This window comes from Jaculus jaculus, chromosome 6 (genome assembly GCF_020740685.1).
Source record: "Jaculus jaculus isolate mJacJac1 chromosome 6, mJacJac1.mat.Y.cur, whole genome shotgun sequence".
NCBI classification, from domain to species: domain Eukaryota; kingdom Metazoa; phylum Chordata; class Mammalia; order Rodentia; family Dipodidae; genus Jaculus; species Jaculus jaculus.
This window is the reverse complement of record NC_059107.1, coordinates 60,325,204-60,347,889: the sequence shown is the minus strand read 5'-3', so window position 1 is coordinate 60,347,889 and position 22,686 is coordinate 60,325,204. Positions and strand designations below refer to the sequence as shown.

The following is a 22,686-nucleotide window of genomic DNA, read 5'->3' as shown; positions in this document are numbered from 1 at the left end:
CCAGATTCAATTACCCAGGACCCACATAAAGCCAGACGCACAAGGTGGTGCATGCATCTGGAATTCATTTGCAGAGGCTAGAGATCCTGGCATGCTCATTCATTCATATTTTTTTTCTCTCTCTCTCCTTGCAAATAAATAAATAATTTTTAAAAATAAAAAAATATTTTACAATCATGGGCTTGATAGGAAACTATAGTGGAAAGACAGGGAGGAAGGGACGGAAGGAGGGAGGAGGGGAGAGGTAAAGAAAAGAATGCTACAAACATGGAATTTTCAAAGAACAGGAAAGAATTCTTGGATTCCAAAAATGTGCCAGAAAAAAAAATTTAGGAAAAGAGTTGGAATATAAAGTTGGCAGAATATATCAAGTTAAAGCTCAGTGTGGTGGCACACACCTTTAATCCCAGCACTCAGGAGGCAGAGGTAGGAGGATCACCATGAGTTCAAGGCCACCCTGAGACTACATAGTGAATTCTAGGTAAGCCTGAGCTAGAGTAAAACTCTATCTTGAAAAAAAAAAGAACGGGCTGGAGAGATGGCTTAGCGGTTAAGCGCTTGCCTGTGAAGCCTAGGGACCCCGGTTCGAGGCTCGGTTCCCCAGGTCCCACATTAGCCAGATGCACAAGGGGGCGCACGCGTCTGGAGTTCGTTTGCAGTGGCTGGAAGCCCCGGCGCGCCCATTCTCTCTCTCCCTCTATCTGTCTTTCTCTCTGTGTCTGTCGCTCTCAAATAAATAAATAAAAAATGAACAAAAAATATTTTTTTAAAAAAAGAATATATCAAGTTATAGAACACAAACATAGTTAAATGGGAAAAAATAATAATAAGGCAAGACAAGAAAGTCAGATGATAAATCAAGGAGGCCCAAATGTCAACATAACAGAAGTTTTCAAAAAAGAGATTGGCAGGCTGGAGAGATGGCTTAGTGGTTAAGGCACTTGCCTGCAAAGCCAAAGGTCCCAGGTTTGATTCCCCAGGACCCACATAAGCCAGATGCACAAAGTGGCACATGTGTCTGGAGTTTGTTTGCAGTGGCTGGAGGCTCTGGCACGCCCATTCTCTCTCTCCCTCTCTCTTTCTCTCCCCTGCCTCTCTCTCTCAAATAAATAAATTAAATAATAATAATAATAAAAGGGGTTGGAAAAATAGTGGGTAGGAAGTCATCAAGGGAATATGAGAACATTTCACAGAACTGAAGAATTTCTATTTCCTTACTTAAAAGCACCTGCTGATGGCCCAGAAAAAAAAAATCCAAGCCACATCATGAGCAAGTGTTAGAAAAGCATGTGTATCAAGATCTTCAACGCCCCCTGAAGAAAGTCAGTCAGCAAAAAGAAGGTGGCGTAAGAATTAGCAGCATCTCCATAGCTACAAGACAAGAAAGTCATGCCACCAGAAATGAGAAAAAAAGAGTTCACCTAGAATTCCAGTCCCTATCAACAAAAGAATTTTTTCCAGGACCTTTTTAGCTTGATCCACCTTGAAACATCAACTAAATAACTATCAACAGCCGGATGTAGTGATGCACATCTTTAATCCCAGCACTCACAGGCAGTGGTAGGAGGATCGCTGAGAGTTCGAGGCCAGCCTGAGACTACATGGTGAATTCCAGGTTAGTCTATCAGCCTGGGCTAGATTGAGACCCTATCTCGAAAGCAAAAAACAAACAAAAACCAACATCAAAAACCTGTCAACAAAAGGGGGAGCCCTTATCCTGCTAGTGAGAAATGTAAACTAGTCCAGCTATTTTGGAAATCAGCATGGAGGTTTCTCAAAAAACCAGAGGGGCTGAAAAGATGGCTTAGCAGAAAAGGTGCTTGCTTGTGAAGCCTAAGGACCTAGGTTCAATTCTCTAGTACCCATGTAAGCCCAGATGCACAAGGTGGTGCATGTGTCTGGAGTTCATCTGCAATGGCTAGAGGCCCTGGCATGCCCATTTTTTTTCTCTCTCTCTTTTCTTCCTCCCTTCCTTCCTTCCTTCCTGTCTGTTTGTCTGTCTGTCTGTCTGTCTTTTCTGAGGTAGGGTTTCACTCTAGCCCAAGATGACCTGGAATTCACTACATAGTCTCAAAATAGCCTTGAACTCAAGGCAATCCTCCTACCTCTGCTTCCCAAGTGCTGGGATTAAAGGCGTGCACCACCATGCCCGGTCCGCGCTCTCTCTCTCTCTCTCTTTCTCTTACTCTCATACAAATAAATAAATATTTAAAAACTATGTTGTGTGTGGTGGTGCATGCCTTTAATCCCAGCACTCAGGAGGCAGAGGTAGGAGGATCCTAGTGAGTTTGAGGCCACCCTGAGACTACATACTGAATTCCAGGTCAGCCTGGGCCAGAGCAAGACCTTACCTCGAAAAACAAAAACAAAAACAAAAACAAAAAAACTAGAAATAGCCGGGTGTGGTGGCGCATACCTTTAATCCCAGCACTTGGGAGGCAGAGGTAGGAGGACCACCATGAGTTTGAGGCCACCCTGAGACTACATAGTGAATTTCAGGTCAGCCTGGGCTGCAGTAAAACCCTACCTAAAACAAACAACAACAACAACAACAAAACAAACAAACAAACAAACAAACAAAAACCCCTAGAAATAGTCCTACCATATGATCTAGCTATACCACTACTGGGTATTTACTCAAAGAACTCCAAGTCAACATAATCACAATCAAATGTTTTTTGCCATAAAAAAGAACTATGTTAGTCGGGGGCACACCTTTAATTCCAGCACTTGGGAGGCAGAGGTAAGAGGATAGCCATGAGTTCGAGGCCACCCTTAGACGACATAGTGAATTACAGGTCAGCCTGGAAGGAATAGAGTGAGACCTTACACCCCCCCTCAAAAAGAAAGAAACAAATAAAGAACTATGTCATCCACAGAAAAATGGATACAACTGAAGAGTATCATATTAAGTGAATTAAGCCAGTTTCAGAAAGACAAATATGTTTTCTCCCACATGTGGTTTCTAGATTTTATATAGATACATGAAATCAGGTATATATGACATGAAGATGGAATCAAAAAATCTGTTTCGGGCCAGGCGTGGTGGCACACGCCTTTAATCCCAGCACTCGGGAGGCAGAGGTAGGAGGATCGCCATGAGTTCAAGGCCACCCCTGAGACTACAGAGTTAATTCCAGGTCAGCTTGGACCAGAGTGAGACCATACCTCAAAAAAAAAAAATCTGTTTCTAGGGGAGCAAAGGGGACTAATGGAGAGGGGAGGGAAAGGAGGAGATAGGAGGGAAATTATTCCAGAACAATGTACCTTCTATGGAAATGTCCTTATGTAATTCAGAATCATGTACAATGAAAATGCACACATGCATGTGCACACACACCCACATACCCACATACACAACCCCCACACACCCCATACACAGCCACACAAACCCCCACACCTCTCACACACCCACCTACCCATAACCCCCCACACACAACTGGTCCTAGAGAGCATGAAGCAAGAACACATTGCCAGGCGTGGTGGTGCACACCTTTAATCCCAGCACTGGAGAGGCAGAGGTAGGAGGATCGCCATGAGTCTGAGGCCAGCCTGAGAATACATAGTGAATTCCAGGTCAGCCTGGGCTAGAGTGAAACCCTATATCAAAAAAAAAAAAAAAAGTGTTCTTTCTTTTTGTTGGGGAGATTGCTTGGTGGTTAAAGTTGCTTGCTTGCTTGCAAAGCTGCCAGGCCAAGTACATTCTCCAGCACTGATATAAAGCCAGGCCCAAGGTGGCCCATGTGTCTGTGATCCTAGTGTGCCTATAGCAAAGGCAGGCAGAGCCAGGATAATCCAGAAGTTTGCAGGCCAGCTAGACTGATGCACACAAAACAAAGCAGTGAAACAAAATGACAAGGGAGCCCCTGTTTCAGGAAGGGAGAGCAAGCATAGATCTACACTACCACTCAGCCGTGTCTCTGCTGGGCGTGTAACAAAGCACTCTAAGTCAACACACCACAGAGAAACTTGTACACCCATCCTCTTGCTGCACTCTTCACGACAGTGAGGAAATGCCACCAGCCTAGTTGCCCATCAACACATCCATGGAAATGTTCTACACAACAGCATTTACTCAGTCATAAGGAAAATGAAAACCAGGGCTGGAAAGATGGCTTAGCAGTTAAGGTGACTTGCCTGCAAAGCCAAAGGACCCAGGTTCAAATTCCCAGGACCCACATACGCCAGATGCACAGGTGACACACACATCTAGAGTTCATTTCCAGAGACTGAAGGCCTGGAGCGCCCATTCTCTCTTTCTATCTGCTTCTTCCTCTCTCCTTCTCAAATAAATAAAATTAATTAAAAAAAAAAAAGAAGAAAAATGAGCCCAGCGTGGTGGCGCATGCCTTTAATCCCAGCACTCAGGAGGCAGAGGTAGGAGGATTGCTGTGAGTTTGAGGCCACTCTGAGATTGCATAGTGAATTCCAGGGCAGCCTGGAGTAGAGTGAAACATCGAAAAACAAAAACAAAAACAAAAAAAAGCAAAGTTACCAGACTCAGAAAGACAAATACCTATTTTCTCTCCCTGTGCTGGAAGTGGGCTACCTCCTAGTGAATTGTGAGTTGTTGGTCAGGGAAGCCCCCAAAACAATACAGGCTGTTGCCAATGCTCTTGGTTGCCCACCAGGACTATTGCTGAAAATACCACATGTGTTGGTTGCAGGACACTTGAGGAATCAAGCTGCAACACAGCTGGAAGCTTCCTTCTTTCTGGCTAGCTGTCATAGTGCCGGCAAGTGCTATGCAGACTGCTGGGGGAGAAAAGTCATCAGTTTTAACCAGCAGTGGACCAGGCAAGCTACACAGGTGGCCAGATGTGCTCCTGGTGTAAGCGTGTCATATATATGTATATATGCATATATATATGTATATACATATATGCACACATATATATACACACATATATATACATATACATATATGTGTGTGTGTGTGTGTGTATGTCTATATATATATAGTGAGGGTAACCAACTGCTCTTTGATGGGATTTGAGGCCCACTCTATAGTGTGACATTCATGCCTGGTACTGAAAACCTAGTCAAAAGTCTATACTGGGCTGGAGAGGTGGCTCATTAGTTAAAGGTGCTTGTTTTTAAAGCCTAATGGCCTGGGTTTGATTCTTCAGTAACCATGTAAGCCAGATGCACAAAGTGGCACATGTGTCTGGAGTTTGCTTATAGTGGCAGGAGGCCCTGGTGTGCTCGCTCACTCTCTCTCTCTCCCTCCCTCCGCCCTCTCTTTCTTCCTCAAATAAATTTTTAAAAATATTTTAAAGCTTGAGGCTGAGAAGGTCATACACCCTAAGCAAGCTGCTATTGCTGTTTAGCTTACATGGATATGTGGTGCCCATCAAATTGTTCTCTAGGGCTGGGCATGGTGGCACACACTTGTAATCCCAGCACCTGCAAGGCAGAGGTAGGGAAATTGCTGAGTTCAAGGCCACCCTGAGACTACATAGGGAATTCTAGGCCAGCCTGGGTTAAAGCAAAAGTCTACCTCAAAAAACAAAAAAAATGTTCTCTAAATATTTAGGTTTATGCCCATAGATTAATACAGCTCTCTCACCTTTGGGATTCAAAACTCATCAAAGTTCTGAGAATAAGTGACCATTGAGCAGTCAGTATTAAAATATCTATTTTGGGCTGGAGAAATAGCTTAGCAATTAAGGCACTTGCCTGCAAAGCCAAACTACCCAGGTTCAATTCCCCAGGACTCACGTAAGCCAGATGCACAAGGTGGCACAGTTGTCTGGAATTCATTTGCAGTGGCTGGAGGCCCTGGCACATCCACTCTCTCTCATTTTCTTTCTCACTCTGTCTACCTCTTCTCTCTCTCAAACAAATAAATATATATATTTAAAATCGATATCATCTTTCCAAGGCTCAGGGAATGTTGTGGAATAGGAAGAAGCAAGAATGTGTGATGGTTAAATCAGCTGTCCCCCATAAACTCTGCATACTTGATCCCTGACTGATGGCCACCTGGGATGTGAAGCCTTGCTGAAGGAGGAGTGTTGTTGGGGTTGGGCTTTGGGGTGTTATTACCAGATCCCCTTTGCCAGAGATGGGCTCACTCTCCTACTGCTTTTTTCCACCTGCTGTGGCAGAAGTGATATCCAGCCTCTGCTTATGCCACGCTTTCCCCTGCCACCACGAAGCTGCTCTTCAAGAGTGTAAGCCAAAGTAAAAGCTTTGCTCCCATCAGCTGCTTTTAGTCAGGTGCTGTATTATCCCAGCAATGGGGAGGTCACTGCAACAGAGTGTAAGAGCCAGAGGATGAGGAGGAGGACTTTGCCATGCTATCTTTCACACATGATGTGGCTGCTGCACTCGTGACTTAGCTGCAGCTGTTGTTACCTACACAGTATTGGGTCCATCAATATTCCCTCACAAATGATGGAAGAAGGAAAGAGACATCAAAATGAAAGAGGGACTAGTTGGAAAGAAGCAGGGGCTAAGTAGAGAGGAGATGGGGAGAGGGAGAAAAGAAGGTAGTGGGAAGGGATTATAATCAAAATAAATTTTGTGGGCTGGAGAGATGGCTTAGCGGTTAAGCGCTTGCCTGTGAAGCCTAAGGACCCCGGTTCGAGGCTCGGTTCCCCAGGTCCCACGTTAGCCAGATGCACAAGGGGGGCGCACGCGTCTGGAGTTCGTTTGCAGAGGCTGGAAGCCCTGGCGCGCCCATTCTCTCTCTCTCCCTCTATCTGTCTTTCTCTCTGTGTCTGTCTCTCTCAAATAAATAAATAAATAATTTAAAAATAATAAAATAAATAAATAAATAAATAAATTTTGTACATATAATGTGTGAAAATTTTCAACAAAAAGGTTTTAAAACTTCATGACCCAGTTGCAATTTATTAAGAAAAAAAGCCCTTACCCAACTTAGGAAATGAAATTTTATCACTAGCATTTCATGTATGTACATTAACTGAATGTCATATATTTTGTTTTTATAATCTCCTTTAGTCCTTATTAGAATTCAGTGAAGCAAATAATTTGCTCTCTCTTTCTGTCTGTCTGTCTATCTCTCTCTCATGCACCATTTAAAAATAAAGAAATAGGGCTGGAGAGATGGCTTAGTGGTTAAGCGCTTGCCTGTGAAGCCTAAGGACCCTGGTTCGAGGCTCAGTTCCCCAGGTCCCACGTTAGCCAGATGCACAAGGGGGCGCACGCGTCTGGAGTTCATTTGCAGAGGCTGGAAGCCCTGGCACGCCCATTCTCTCTCTCTCCCTCTCTCTGTCTTTCTCTCTGTGTCTGTCGCTCTCAAATAAAATAAAATAAAATAAAATAAAATAAAATAAAATAAAATAAAATAAAATAAAATAAAATAAAATAAATTTTAAATGAAGAAATAGAAACAAAGAGAACTAAACCATTTGCCCTGGGTCACAGAGCCAGGTATGGTGAACTTAGGATTCAGACTGAATCCTTTCTGATTCCCAGGGCCAAGGAAGCAAGTAAGTGAGGAGGGAAAGGCAAAGGAAAGGGGAGAGAAAAGAAGGATGGAGGGAGGAAGAGAGAAGGAAGTAAAGAGGGGAGTCTGGACTAGACTTGTAACAGTCTTCCATTTCTGAGTTCTAGGCCTTTCCTGAGGTCTGACTGGATTCCTGTCCATAAGACACCAAGAGTAAGCTTTTAGTTTCTTTTGAACTAGATTGGGTTGATGTGAATTGCTTGTATCCAAATAGTGCTAACTATACAGCTGTCCACGACCATACATTGTAACCACACAACTACCCATGACCATAAATTATAATCATACACCTACCCACAAGCAAACATTGTAACCACACAACTACCCACAATTATACATTGTAACCATACACCTACCCATGACCATACATTGTAACCACACACCTACCCATGATGACCATACATTGTAATCACACAACTACCCATGATGACCATACATTGTAACCACACAACTACCCATGATGACCATACATTGTAACCACACAACTACCCATGATGACCATACATTGTAACCACACACCTACCCGTCATGACCATACATTGCAACCACAAAACTACCCACAACCATACATTGTAAAGAAATTATGGCACTGGCCCCTGGCATGCAAGGGCAGCTTCCTACCTCTAGTCCTGCCCAACTGGATCCCCATTCTCCACCCATCCTCCTTAGATAATCTTGGTTGAGAACATGTTTCATGCTTGACACCAAATGCTCTTCTGTCCTGAGACATTCACAGGCTCCTATCCACATCATTGTCCCTACCACCTGTCTGGATCCCTGAGAATCCAAAGCCCTACTGACAAAAGCAATACCCTAAACGTGGAAGGCTAAGGACTAGAGTGTCATCCTGGCAAATGGACACTCAGAGCTCTTGCCTAGACAGCTTTGTGTCCAAGGTAGCAAGGACAGTGATTCCACAACCTTCAAGGTGGAAAGCACATTCCGACCAGAAAAGCCCTGATGAAACCACAGAGGAAGTGGGGAAACAAGCAAGAGTGCTGCTTCCGTGGTGAACCTGACAATCAGAGCCAGGGTGAAGGAGACAGACATTGAGGATACTCAATACATACCAAAGCAGAGATCCAGAGGCTCCGAAGAGCTCATCAGTGAAGCCGACTTAAAACACACCCACCACTGCTCAGGGGATTTTGCAGAAGAGGGGGCAGAAAGATTCTAAGAGCTACAGGTGGAAACATCATGCCCAGAGGTATTCCCCCCCCCACCCAAATAACTGACTGCTGCTTTCACAATGCATAACTACAACCCCATAGGGAATACCTGCAACCCCACTGATGAGCGTCCCCAGAGGAATGGGGGCAGGGATGAGGGAAAATAGGGTACCAACACATGATGTATCCATATGAAATAGCTTGTTATAATAATAATAATAACAATAATAATAATAATAATAAACGGATATGTACAAAAACCCTGCTGATAGAATTGGCTGCCAGATAAGCGCCACTCCATTCCCATCCACAAGGCACATCAATTCAGGCTAACAAATCCTTATCGAGTACCCATGTTGTCCCAGATATTTGCACTTGATGCTAGAAACAAACACACCAAAGCAGTTTAATTATATGAGAAGAAGGACAAAATACCTGCTGAATCTTCAAGGGTAGAAATACATGTAAACTAACTAAAGAAATTTATGTCACATTCATTTCTCAGCCTTTTGAGAGCTTTTCCTTCCATCTGTCTTTTAAGCCATTTGACCTTGACATTTAAAATTTCTAGACCAGGCAAAATGGTGTCTGGTGAGTCTTTCAGATATAGGAAAGCATCTCAGGAAAGGACTTCTCCATGGGCTTAACTAGAATTATTTTCTCAACTGAATGGACAAGAATGACACAGGATGGTGCTGGGCTTTAGGAAACTAACTACAACCCAGGAAAGAGAGGCTGAGTATGGAGGCCCATGCCTGGAATCCCAGCACTTGGGAGGTGGAGGCAGGAGGATCCAGAGTTCAAGGTTAGCCTGTGCTACACAGCCAAGTTGAGGCCACCCTGGACTTCATAAGACCTTGCTGAAAGAAAGATAGAGAAAGAAAGAAAGAACGAGAGAGAGAGAGAGAGAGAGAAAGGAAGAAGTTAGGAAGGAAGGAAGAAAGAGTGTGAGAAAGAAGACAGAGAAAGGCTACTTTCCTGCGTGTGGCTTGTCCATTGCCTCCAGGCCTGGGGAGCAAACATCATGCTCCAGGAGAGAAAAAGGACAAAGCCACCAATCAAGATATCCTTAAGCAAGTCAGAATGGCAATGCCTAGAAACGAAAAGGTGGAACAAAAGCTTGGTAGCTGTGGTGGTTTGATTCAGGTGTCCCCCATAAACTTAGGTGTTCTGAATGCTAGGTTCCCAGCTGATGGAGATTTGGGAATTAATGCCTCCTGGAGGAAGTGTATTGTTGGGGACGGGCTTATGGGCTTTATAGCCAGTTTCCCCTTGCCAGTGTTTGGCACACCCTCCTGTTGCTGTGGTCCATCTTATGTTGGCCAGGGGGTGATGTCCACCCTCTGTTCATGCCATCGTTTTCCCCTGCCATCGTGGAGCTTCCCCTTGAGCCTGTAAGCTAAAATAAACCTCCTTTTCCCAGAAGCTACTCTTGGTTGGGTGATTTCTAACAGCAATGCGAACCAGACTGCAACAGTAGCCATTACTAGGTTTCCACCTTGAGGCACAATCTGTTTCCCTGTAGTTCTCTGGAAAAGAGGCAAGCCTCAGGCTTTCTTCAGGCTTTGTAAATAATTCCAGTCCCACAAATGTGCCACAGATGACAGAAACACATGTGCCTGGAAGAGACCTTGCTTCCATCAGCTGAGAACAGTGAGAAGCAATTCATCAGGGAGTCAGAGAGGAAGACAGTCTCTGGTCACTTCTGTTCATTGGGAGGATTTGAATCCCAAACCAGCAAACTCAAGGCACCAGGGTAGCAAATACAGGATGATTTCTAAAGGAAAGGAGCACTCATCTAGCTGTCTTGCTATCCTCCTTGTCACCACATGTGATGCTCACACTTAAACATGCCCTGTTCTGCAGGTGTCTACTTTCTGAAGCCTCAAGCTGCCCACTTACCTTTGTGTTCCCAGGCCTGGAAACCAGGATCCAAGTTCCAGGAAAGCCAGAGCCACTTGCTTGGCTTCTGTTGGGTGGCAGGAAGGCTTTCTGTGGTTCCAGGCTAAGCAGTATTTGGGGCATTGGAGATTGACTTCTGGGGCTCAGTGACGGCCAGCCATGTGACCAGGGTGGGGAGGGAGGGCTGGCAGACAGAGCAGAGTAGTGCAGGGCTGACTAGAATTGGCAATGATAGGCAGGTGACTTGGCTCCAAATTTCTTCTTGAATTTTAACTTGGAGATCTTTTTATGGCTGTGGTATAGTCCAGCCTTGAATCTGAAATGCTGGCTTATCTCCCTGCATGGTTTTTTGTTGTTTTGTTTTTAAATAATTTTAATCATATACATTAAAGTTATCAATTTTTTATTTTTTATTAAGTAGAAAACTTTGTGTGGACACATGTGTTCATACCATCATTTCCCTCCTCCCTATCCTTATTCCACTGAGGGCCTTCCTCAGTGGGTCAGTGGGATTGCTGGTATTCCCCCCGGGGTTGTATTTTTATTGAGAGAGAGAGAGTGAGAAAGAGGCAGATAAAGAGAGAAAATGGGTGTGCCAGGGCCTCTAGCTATAGCAAATGAACTCCAGACATATATGCCACCTTGTGCACTTGCCTTTAGGTGGGTACCGGGGAATCTAACCTGAGTCGTTAGGTTTTGTAGGCAAGCGCCTTAACTGCTGAGCCTTCTCTCCAGCCCCCTGCATGTTTTAAAATTTTTATTTATTTATTTATTTATTTATTTATTTAGTTAGTTAGTTATTTGCAATCAGAGAGAGAGTAGGCACGCCAGGGCCTTCAGCCACTGCAAATGAACTCCAGATGCATGTGCCACTTTGTGCATCTGGCTTTACATGTACACTGGGGAACTGAACATGGATCCAGTTGGCTCAAAAGTAGAGCTCATTTGAATATACTCCAGCTTTAGGTGGTTAGGTTTTTAAAGACTGCAAAAATGCTGGTAATAGATTCCATCACACTGCAGGGACCTAAAGGTGCAAATGTCTGATTAGGAACTGGTGTGGGGATTGTGGTATTCAAGATTGTAGTCCATGTGTTTGTATACAGAAGTGTACCTACCTCAATCTTTCTAAAATCCTCCATGATGATCTTTTTGGAGGGATCAATTGGCACCAAAACCTAGAGATACCTTTAACCTCAAAGAATTTGGGGACTTCTGTGAACTAGACCCATGTGAGTAGACTTTGGGTTCACACCTGCCTCACCACTCAGAAGGTAGCTGCTGGCAAGTGAGAGGTAGAAGTAATGATGGAGGAAATGATAGAGGTGTACATGTTGATTGTGAAGTAATAGAATGAGGACAGGTGTGGAATGAAGTGCTGAGGTATATGGAGATGTGGGGTGAGATGGAAGTATGGATGTCAGTGGAGCTCCAGGGTAAAGATGGAGGTGTGAGGTATAAAGAGAGGTGAGAAGTATAGATGGAGGTGTGAGGTACAGATGGAGGTGTGGTGTATAAGTGGAGGTATGAGGTATAGATGTGGATGGAGGTGTGAGGTGTAGATGACGAGGTGATGTATAAGTGGAGGTATAGTGTGGATGGAGGTGCAGATGCAGGTGTGAAGCATATATGAAGGTGTGAGGTATATATGGAGATGTAGGATGTAAACAGAAGTGGAGGGTGTAGATGGAGGCTTGAGGTTGAGGCATGGGATGCATTTTTAGAAAGTAGAGTCTGTGGTTGTGATGGAAATGTGACCAGTCCTCTAAATGACAGACGACTCTTGTAGTTACTACCCTGATGATCCTGGGTGAACTCAACCTGTCATGATTATGGATTACACGTTTACACTTCAACATTATCAGTCTGGAGAACTATATTCTGTCCCCAGAGCTGTGTGCCCTTCGTTGTATCACTTCACTTCTCTTGGCCTCAATATTCTTATAGCAGAATTTGCATTAATTGATGGTTATTAGGGGCAACCTATCCATTTCCCTTCAAGTAGCTCCTGTTTTGAAGAACTTAGCATAATTCAGTGATCTTGTGTCGTTACTCCAACTCTTCTGCATTTACTCCTTCAAGGAAGTACAGGTCTCAGGGGCTGGCACACAATTCTTGCTTCTCCTCTTTTCACTGTAAGCCTCCTGGGCAGACTGCTGAATCACGTATGTTTGATTCAGGGAAAAAGATTTAGGAGGCCTGATTGTGAATTCCATACAACATGCTCTAATCTGTCATAAATTTAGTTTAACTTTTAGCCACTTAGCTTCTGTATTATCTTTGATTCCAAGCACAGAGAAAATGTAAAGAAGCCCAGCACTGATGAAGTAATGAAGGCCTGGATGGAATAGACTGGACTCCCTGACCTCAGAGAGAGAGGGAGAGAGAAGAAGAGAGAGAGAGGGGGGTGAGAGGGATGGGGAGAAGAGAAAGTTTCAGTAATGATGCTTGACCAACTCCATCCTTGTCTTTCCACACAGTTTAGTTTTGTAAGGCAAAAATAAAACACACTCCCTTCCCATCCAGAAGGCAGGTGTGGTGGTACATGCCTTTAATCCCAGCACTCAGGAAGTAGAGGTAGGAGGATTGCTGTGAGTTCAAGGCCAGTCTGAGACTACATAGTGAATTCCAGGTCAGCATAAGCTAGAGTGAGACCCTACCTCAAATAAAACAAAGAAAGAAAGAAAAGTGTTGAGAGGGCACGGGACGGAGTTCAGCTGGTAGAAGGCTTTCCTAGCATACATGGCTGTAGTTACTTTCTCCTCACTGGGATAAAGCACTCAATCAAAAGCTGCTGGAGGAAGGGAAGTTCTTTATTTTGGCTTACAGTCTTGAGGGGAAGCTCCATGATGGAAAGAAAAAGATGACATGAGCAGAGGCTGGACATCACCTCTGCCACAGCAGGTGGAAAACAGAAGCAGGAGAGTGAGCAAAGTCTGGCAAGGGAGAGCTGGCTATAACACCTCTGGGCCTGCCCCCAACATTACAACTCCTCCAGCAAGGCTCCACCTTCCAAGCTGCCTCAACCAGAGACCAAGTATTCAGAACATATGAGTTCCTGGCGAACATCTGATTCAAACCACCACACACAGGAAGCTCTGGGCTTGATCCCCTAGCATAGCATAGCCAGAAGTGGTGGCACGGCTACACCCCTGTAATCTCAGCACTAGGGAGGTAGAGGCAGGAGGATTAGAAGGTCAAGGTCATCCTTGGCTATGTAATGAGCTCAAGGCAAGGATGCACCCCATGGTTCTCAGCCAGCAGTATTTCCCCTCCTAAGAACATCTTGCAGTGTCTGGCAACATCTTTGACTACACAGGGAAGAGAACATTACTGGAGGGAGGTCTCTCATGGCCAAAGTGAATAGAACCAAGGATGCTGTATTAACTTAAAAGAGGTTTGTTTTGGCTCATGGTTTAAGGGTATAAAACCCATCATGGCAAGGAGGCATGGTGGCAGGCAACTGTGGCGGCAGGAGTACGCAGCAGGCTCTTGCTCACGTCTCAGTGGACCATGAGGCAGAGAAAGAGGAACACTGGCATTCATCTGGCTTTTTCCTTTCTCCCTTTTATTCAGTCCAGGACCCCAGCCCATGTGATGGTGTTACTCCTAAATTGAACCTCTCTGGAAATACTCTTCCAGATATGCCTAAAGGTGTGTTTCCTAGGTGATTCTAAATTCAGTCAAGTTGACAATGGAGATAAACTAGAACAGGTACTGCTAACATGCACAGGACAGGTCCCGCAATAAAGAACTGGCCCTAACTACCAATGATGCCACAGCCAAGAAATCCTGGATTGGATCACTGAGGTTCTCCAATCCTAGCAGCTAACCCATACAAAGGCTCACTCAGCTGGACTCTACTAGGAGAGGGAGTCAAACATTCTCAATAACTTGCAGCATAAGCACCTCCATTTACTTTGGAGACCAGGAGGACCCTGTCACAGGGACAGATTTCCTTCTACCTCCTGGTGATGTGCCATTTGACTCCCACCTGGTAAAGCCCCTTTCTGCTGGAGAGGCCTGCAGGACTAGGCCCTTGTAAGTGGAGCTGAAGAGTCACTTCTGGGAATGCCAGACTTTTCTACAGCCTTTACCTAGGAAAGATTCCCCCAAGCTGGGCAAGACTCACTCGAGTGTGCAAGTTCTGCCTTCCAGGTCATCAGTGCTGCACTGCTAGGCAGTACAAGAACTGCCCCAGATTCTTGTCGGCTTTAGCTGCTTTTGAGCTAGGTCCAGGGTGGAGCAGAGAACATACTGTGATGGTGTCAGAAGTCCCCAGGAAAGCAGACAAATGACAGATGTCTTGAAGAGCAGATGAGAAATGTATAAAAGGTCTGCTCAGGCCACGCTGTGTGTGGAAGTTTGCCCTTTCCCATCTCTCTCCTCCCTCATTTTGCTGTGGCCTCAGCTCCTCACTAGTGATCACAGCATGCTCTCCTAACACCCAAGCTCATTCCCACCTCCAGACCTGAGCAGCCACTGTTTCCTCAACCTTCAGCTCCAGTTGCTCCCTTATGTACTCAATGTCACCTATTCTAGGACACTCTCTTGAGCAGTCCATCTAAATCGCCTCTCCTATCCTTCAGTGCTGTTTGTATTGATAGCATGTCTATCTAAAACCACATCATGTGTTGACTTGCTTATTTATACACTGTCTGATCCTCTAATATGTCAAGGATTTTGTTTTATTCACTGATACCAGAATAGAGCCTGGTTCATGAGTGGTTTGGTCAAATCCCAACTCCACAACCTGTGGGATCCTGGGCAGTTATTTTTTTTGGTCACTTTTTTTCTAATGTGTGTGTTTGTATGTGTGCACATTTTTGTGGGGGGAGTGTAAATATGTGTGTATGCATATGGAGGACTACAAGACAATCTCAGATGTCACTCCTCAAGTGTAATCCACCTATTTGTTGAGACAGGGTATCTCTTACTGGCCTTGGGAATCACTGAGTAGGGTAGACTGGCTGGTCAGAGAGCCTGGGATTCTCCTGTCTCTGTCTTCCACTGCTGATGTTTTTAAAATTTAATTTCAAGTATGTAGAGGGGATGCATGCACCACTTTGTGCATCTGACTTTACGTGGGTACTGAGGAATCAAACCCAGGTCATTGGCTTTGCAAGCAAGAGTCTTTAACTGCTCAGCCATCTCTCCAATTAGCTTCTGTTTGTTTGTTCTTCAAGGTAGGATATCCCTCTAGCCCAGGCTGACCTGGAATTCACTATGTAGTCTCAGGGTGGCCTTGAACTCACTGCAATTACCTCTGCTTCCGGAGCGCTGGGATTAAAAGCATGTGCCAACACGACTGGTTATCCAGTCAGCTTATTTTATTTTATTTTTTACTGCGGGTTGAACTCAGGTCCTCATGCTTCCACAACAAGCACTTTACCAACTGAGCTATTGCTCCAGCTTGTTTTGCTGTTGTTTTTGCCTCATTTTCCTCACTTGGAAAAAAATGGAAGTAATAACTGTATCTACCTCGTAGGTCAGTGTGAGGCCCACAGGGCAGCACAGTATGAACTATTAACACCTGATGTGACCCTCTCGGAAGCTGGAAGCTGTCCACTCTGGCTTAGTGGGGAAGGGTGGTAGCATGTTAGCAGCTCACCACAGGGAGCCTGGACCTCGCCTGGAGCTCTCTGCTCTCCTGCTCTCTGCTGCCCCCTGGAGGTCTTAAATGGTCTCAGACAGAGAAACCCCGAAGATTTCGTACTTCCCACAGAGAAAAGTAAACTTTGCTGAATGGCAGCCCTTAAGCATACCAGATGCTCAGGGTGGCAAGCTTTGTCTTTGGCAAAGCTATCACTAAAGCCATCTTGGCAGTTTAGTTAGAGATTGAGGCCCAAAGAGAACCAGGAGATGTCACCTTGCCACCTCGCCCTGGCACAAGGATGGAAATGGAACTATGCCTGATACAGACTGATCTACAGCGCCCCCTGCTGCCCACAGTCTAACATGTTACCTATATTCCCCCCTTTTTTGGTTTTTCGAAGTAGGGACTGCTCTAGCCCAGGCTGACCTGGAACTCACTATGTAATCTCAGGTGGCCTGGAAACCACGGAGATCCTTCTACCTCTGCCTCCCGAGTGCTGGGAATAAAGGTGTGCGCCACCTCGCCCTGCATGTTACCTAAATAAATGGCCCAGGTGGGCTGGCCCTGGGTCGGCTCTCCAAATCTGGAAACCAATCAAGTCTTCCCCTTGCATATCTGAATGTCACGCTATACAGGCTGCAGCCTTCCTGTCCTTCCCTCCGTCTCTCAGGAAGACACTCCTCGGTGCATGTGAGTTGCATGTCCCCGCTTTACCCTGTACTGTTCAAGACACACACGAGACTGGCCTCTACCCCACCCAGGGAGAGAGCACAGCATTGCTTCTTGACCTAAACGTTTGAGCTTGCCTCTGTTTTATAGTTTGGAATAATTTTTCATTTTCATTACTTGTATAATTTTCCTCTGGGGCTGGGGGCGCTTGCCTGCAAAGCCAAAGGATCCAGGTTTGATTCCCCAGGACCCACATAAATCAGATGCCCAAAGTGGCGCATGCATCTGGAGTTCGTTTCAGTAGCTGGAGGCCCTGTAACCCCCATTCTCTATCTCTTTTTCTTTCCCTGACTCTTTAAATAAATAAATAAATAAATAAATAAATAAATAAATAAATAAATAAATAAATAAATAAAATGTTTCCTCTGGTCTCTGAATCCACTCTGTGCATATTTTCCTTACATTCTAGGTCCACCATGTGTGTGATCTCACCAATTCTAGGCTTTCTACCTGTGTAATTTCTTTAAACTCGGGGTAACTGTGAGTATAACCCTCTTCATTACTCATTTCTGTTCTGAATCTCCTGGTCTCTGCTTTGACATTTGCCCTCCAAAATTCCCTCCATGGAAAAGCACATGGCAGATACTATGTGAGTTCTTCCTAAGTCTCCCTACACAAGCTCCTAGATCCATCCTACTTTACACACCTTTGCAGCCATACTTTAATCTCTCTTTAAAATCCTCAATTTCGGGCTGGAGAGATGGTCTAGTGGTTAAGGCCCTTGCCTGCAAAGCCAAAGGACCGTGGTTCTATTGCCCAGGACCCACGTAATCCAGATGCACAAGGGGACACATGCATTTGGAGTTCATTTGCAGTGACTGGAGGCCCTGGTGCGCCCATTCTCTCAATCTCTCTCTCTCTGTCTCTCTCTCTCTTCCTCTTTCTCTCAAATAAATAAATAAATAAAATACTTTTTTAAACCCTCAATTTCTCTCAAGTGAACTTGCTTGCAGCTTTACTCTAGTCTCTCTTGAAAAGATTCAGATTCTCTTAAATCTCAGTCTCCCTTAGATAAGCCCCACAATTTGTGATTTCACCTGAATAAACTTAATAATGCATAGTTTATCCTTTTTGAGTCCATCTTTATTAATTCTTTATTAAAGGTAGAGTAGCATGCAAAACTTGGGCATTCATAAATTCTGGGGAATCCCTCCTGAACTCCAAAACCCTGCATTAATATGATAAAACATTATTAAGAACATATAATAAATAAAGTACTGTATTTCTGGATGGGAAACTGAACACATAAGTGTGTTAAGTATTCAGAAATTTACTTTTTGTTTGTTTGTTTTCAAGGTAGGGCCTCACTCTAGCTTAGGCTGACCTGGAATTCACTCTGTAATTCCAAACTGGCCTTGAACTCATAGTGCTGCTCCTACTTCTGCCTCCCGAATTCTGGGATTAAAGGTGAGCACTGCCACACCAGGCAAATTTATATACATTTTAAATGCAATCCCAATGGCACTACAGTGAGTATAATTCCCCCAAAATATGGCTAAAGTATCAATTTAAGCTCTACTCATTTCTTTGCTATCTGCCACACTTTAAACAGAGAGCTTTCCATACTTTACTTTAGTTAATCTTCAAAGCAATATGATAAAGTTTTTTGTTTATTTTTTGTTTTGTTTTGACAGGGGAATTGTAAATATGCGCTACCATTCCCAGCTTGAGGTAATCATTAATATTCATGAAGAACAGAGTTGAACCATAGTTAAGGACACATGATTTTGGCCAAATTACACCTATGAGACATGATTCCTCATCTGTAAAATGGAATAATAGTAGCTATCTTATAGGTTTTTAACCAGGATTAAATGAGCTATATACATAAAACATTTATAACACTGCCTGGAAAGATAAGCATTTCGCTGAAAGAAATTAGCATTGTTACCATGATGGATGTTGTGGTATTTGAACCTATGTCCCTTAATAGACTCTGGTGTTATTAAAGTTGAGTTTGAAGCTTCTGTCCCTAGCAAGCAGACTCCTGCTATAGTGGGGCTGTCTCTAGGGGTGGATCTGAATTCCAGCCTAAGGTATGCAGAGTGCTTGAGCTGATATGTGATATGTTCCTGATATGTGCTTGATTGTGGTGGTGCTGGTGGCAGTTTCTTCTCTGTGTGTGTGGATCTGTGAAAGGGGGCTTCTTCTGCCATTGTGGAACTTTCCTTGAATCTGTAAACTGAAATAAATCCCTTTCTTTCCTAAACTGTGTCTGGTCTGGAGTTTCACCCCAGCAACATGAAGCTGACTACAACAAATGTATATTGCTTTTATTGAGACAAGGTTTCACTATATTGCCTAGGCTGGCCTTTAACTGAAGCCCTGTCTCAGCTTTCTAACTGTTGGGATTACGGGCATGTGCCACCACACTTGGCCTCATAGATGATAATTGTTACTATTTTTTTATTTACAGATGGCTCATGTCTGCAATCCCAGCACTTGAGAAGATGTGATGAAAAGATTGCTTGAAAGCACCAGGCTAGCCAGAGCTGCAGAGAGACGGTGCCTCAATAAAAGCCAACACCAGGACTGGAGAGATTGCTTAGCAGTCAAGTTGCTTCCTATGCACGTATGAAGGTCTGATGGGCCTGCGAGGACCTGAAACTGCCAGTTTGAATCTCCAGTTCCCACATGCACTGCTGTCGCCTTACTCCCACAAAAGAGCAGATACCTGAGAATTGTCAGAGTTCTGCACACTCTGGAATCAACAAAGAAATTCTTGCTCAAAACAAAACTATGTGGAAGAGGATGAAGCTGGCACTGACGACGTTCAGTACTGGTAACTGCAGTCAAGAGCCCCCACCACGGGCAAGTGTATGTGGCTCCACACCACACGCACACAGCCAACACCAAAACAAAACAAAACAAACACCTCAACTGAATCTGCCTAGATGGGAGTAGAGAGGCCTGTCCACAAGACCTAAAAACTATCAAATCATAGTAGTTAGTACAGGAAGGACACCTTATAAGACATTTACCTATGCCTTATAAAGCAATCTTGGGAAATGTTTTCCAGCCTGTTTCCCTCATCTCCTCCTTCCCACTCATTTGCCTCAGGCAGGGTGTGTGAAAAGAGGAAGGAAAGGAGCATCCTGCCCAGAGGTCAGGAAAGACTCTGGGCCTCCACCTATAAAGATCAAAGCAAGCTCCTACCCCTCATCCAAGAAGGGATCCCCAGCCAGGAGGCAGATCTGGAGGACATGAGAGTCAAGCATGCTGATGGTTTCTAGGTCTGAGAGCAGAGAAGACCTGCATCTTGCTTCTCAAGGAGAAAGACTGGTCACTGGGAATGCTTGAGCCAATAGTCCTGCACAGGCTTCTGAGGCAGCACAAAGGTGGAGAGAGATCAATCCCTACCAGCAACCAAGGACCACTGAGAGGTGGGGCCTTTGTACGTTCCTAAGGGTCTGGAACCCTTCACTCTACCCTATCCCAACTGCAAAATGGAAACTTCTGAGGAAAGAAAAACCATGGGGTATTCTGTATTGGTACCTTTTTAAAGATGGGCACAAAACATAAATGGAGGACTGGTGAGATGCCTTAGTGTGGTTAAACGCACTTGCTTGCAAAGCCTTACTACCCAGGTTAAATTTCCCAATACCCATACAAAGCTAGATGTATAAAGTGGTGTATATGTCTGAAATTCATTTGCAGCAGCAGGAAGTCCTAGCATGCCAATATTCATTCTCTCTCTCCCCGCACCATGTATAAATAAACACAAATATTTTTAGGGCTGGAAAAATGGCTCGTGGTTAAGGTGCTTGTCTGCAAAACCTAACAATCTGAGTTCGATTCCCCAGTACCCACGTAAAGCCAGATGAACGAAGTGGCACATGTATGTGTAATTCATTTGCAGTGGCTGGAGGCCCTAGCATGCCCATTCTCTCCCCTCCCTCTCTCTCTCTCTCCTCTGCTTGCAAATAAATAAATAAAAATAGATGGAGCCAGGCCTTTAATCCAAGCATTTGGGAGGCAGAGGTAGGGGGACTGGGGTGCCCAACTGGGAGTAAAGAGTGAGTTCCAGGCCAGCCTGGGCTAGAGTGAAGCCCTACCTTGAAAACAAAACAAAACAAAAAATTATAAATAGATAGCTATATAGATAAATGGAAAGCTGGGGAGATGGCTCAGCTGTCAAAGGTCCTTGCTTGCAAAACCTAATCGTCTACTTTCAATCTCCCTGAACCATTTAAAGCCAGATGCACAAAATAGAGCATGCACCTGCAGTTCATTTTCAGTTGCAAGAGGCTCTGGCACACCCATTCTTTACATGCCCTCTCTCTCTCCTTGCAAATACATAAAATATTTAGAGAGAGAGAGAGAGAGGGCTAGAGAGATGCTCAGTCAGTAAAGGACTTGCCATTCAAGCATGAAATGCAATCCCCTGAGTTCAATCCCTGAGTTCAATCATGTAAAAAGCTGGGTGTGGTAGCACATGCTGGAGAAGTGGAGGCAGAAGGATATTTAGGGCTTGCTGGCTCAACCGTCTAGCCAAATCAGCAAGCCGAAGGTCCCAGTGGGGGACACTGTCTCAAAAAACAAAGTGGATGGTACCTGAGGAGTAATGACATCAAAGGTTGACTTCTGACCTCCACATGCACGTGCGTACATGCACACACACAAAAATAGATAGAGTTTTGTCAATAAACTTATGGTTCTCCATATTAGAGTTTAAGGTCAGAAACTGGTATTCTAATGGAAAGAATTTTTGAATGCTAATGTAAGGGAAATGCAGTGTTTTCTTTTTAAATGTCTAAAATGTCAGTTTATAAGAAAAGCTTGGACAGCAGACGAAAATAGCAACTTAATCAATGGTCAGGCTCAGCATATGTCATTTATCTCATCCTGAAATTAAATGTGATTGTTCCTTATAACTGGGATTTAACTAGCACCCTGATTTGCTTTGGACAGCTTCCCTCTGACCCTGTCATCCTCATTTCATTATTAAGTAGCAGTGCTCCCTTTCATTCTCAACAATTCCATCTTGGGGCTGGGGATTAGCTCAGTTGGTAGAGAGCTTTCCTACCATACAGGAAACCCCAGGTTCCATCCCCAGCACCACAACAAGCCAAGCATGGTAGAAGCAGCCTTCTGGGAGAGAGAAGTCATCAATGGTGTTAAACAGCAGTGGGCACTGCAAGCCTTAAGATTAGCCAGCCAGGCCAAGTGTGTCAACTGGTGCAATAGTGGCATGTCTGTTATGGGGGAAACCACTTTCCAACTGGACTAGAGGCCCCCTCTGTGGGAGGAAATACATGCGCGGTACTGAAAACCCAGTCAAAATTTGGGGAGGCCTTGAGTCCTAGGGGAATGACACCAGGTGTTGTCTGGCTAAATGCATGTATTATGTCCACCAAACTTCCCTCTAAGCACTTTTTAAATGTATATATGCATATATTAATGCTACTCTCACTTTTGGTTAGAGAGACTTCTCTTTTCAGATGGCGGGTGACCACTAGGCTGACTCAAAAGTCACCATAGTGTTGAGAAGTGACAGTGGAGTGTTCAGCACTGAAATACCTCTATCATACCTCCCAAGGCTCAGGGTCCATTGCAGAAGAGGTGGCAGGAAGAACGTCAGAGCCAAAGGAAGGGTAGGGGAGCTTACAATGCAATCTTCCAGAAACAAAAGGACCTGGATAGGCATGACCTTGTAGTGCCTGAAACTACCTACACAAGACTTTCTTAATAGGAGGAAAAGATGATGACATCAAAACAAAACAGAGATTAACTGGAAGGGGGTAGGGACTCTATGGAGGGTGGATTTGAGGGGGGGATGGAGTGGGGGAGGGAATTATCATGGTTTATAGTCT

At 44.5% G+C, this 22,686-nt stretch overlaps 1 protein-coding gene across 1 annotated transcript in view; it reads right to left on the bottom strand.

The window, feature by feature from the left end:
- The window catches only part of Slc4a5 (solute carrier family 4 member 5), a 179,857-nt gene that overhangs the window by 144,682 nt on the left and 12,489 nt on the right, over positions 1-22,686 (bottom strand). The gene's annotated exons all lie outside the window — the stretch shown is intronic.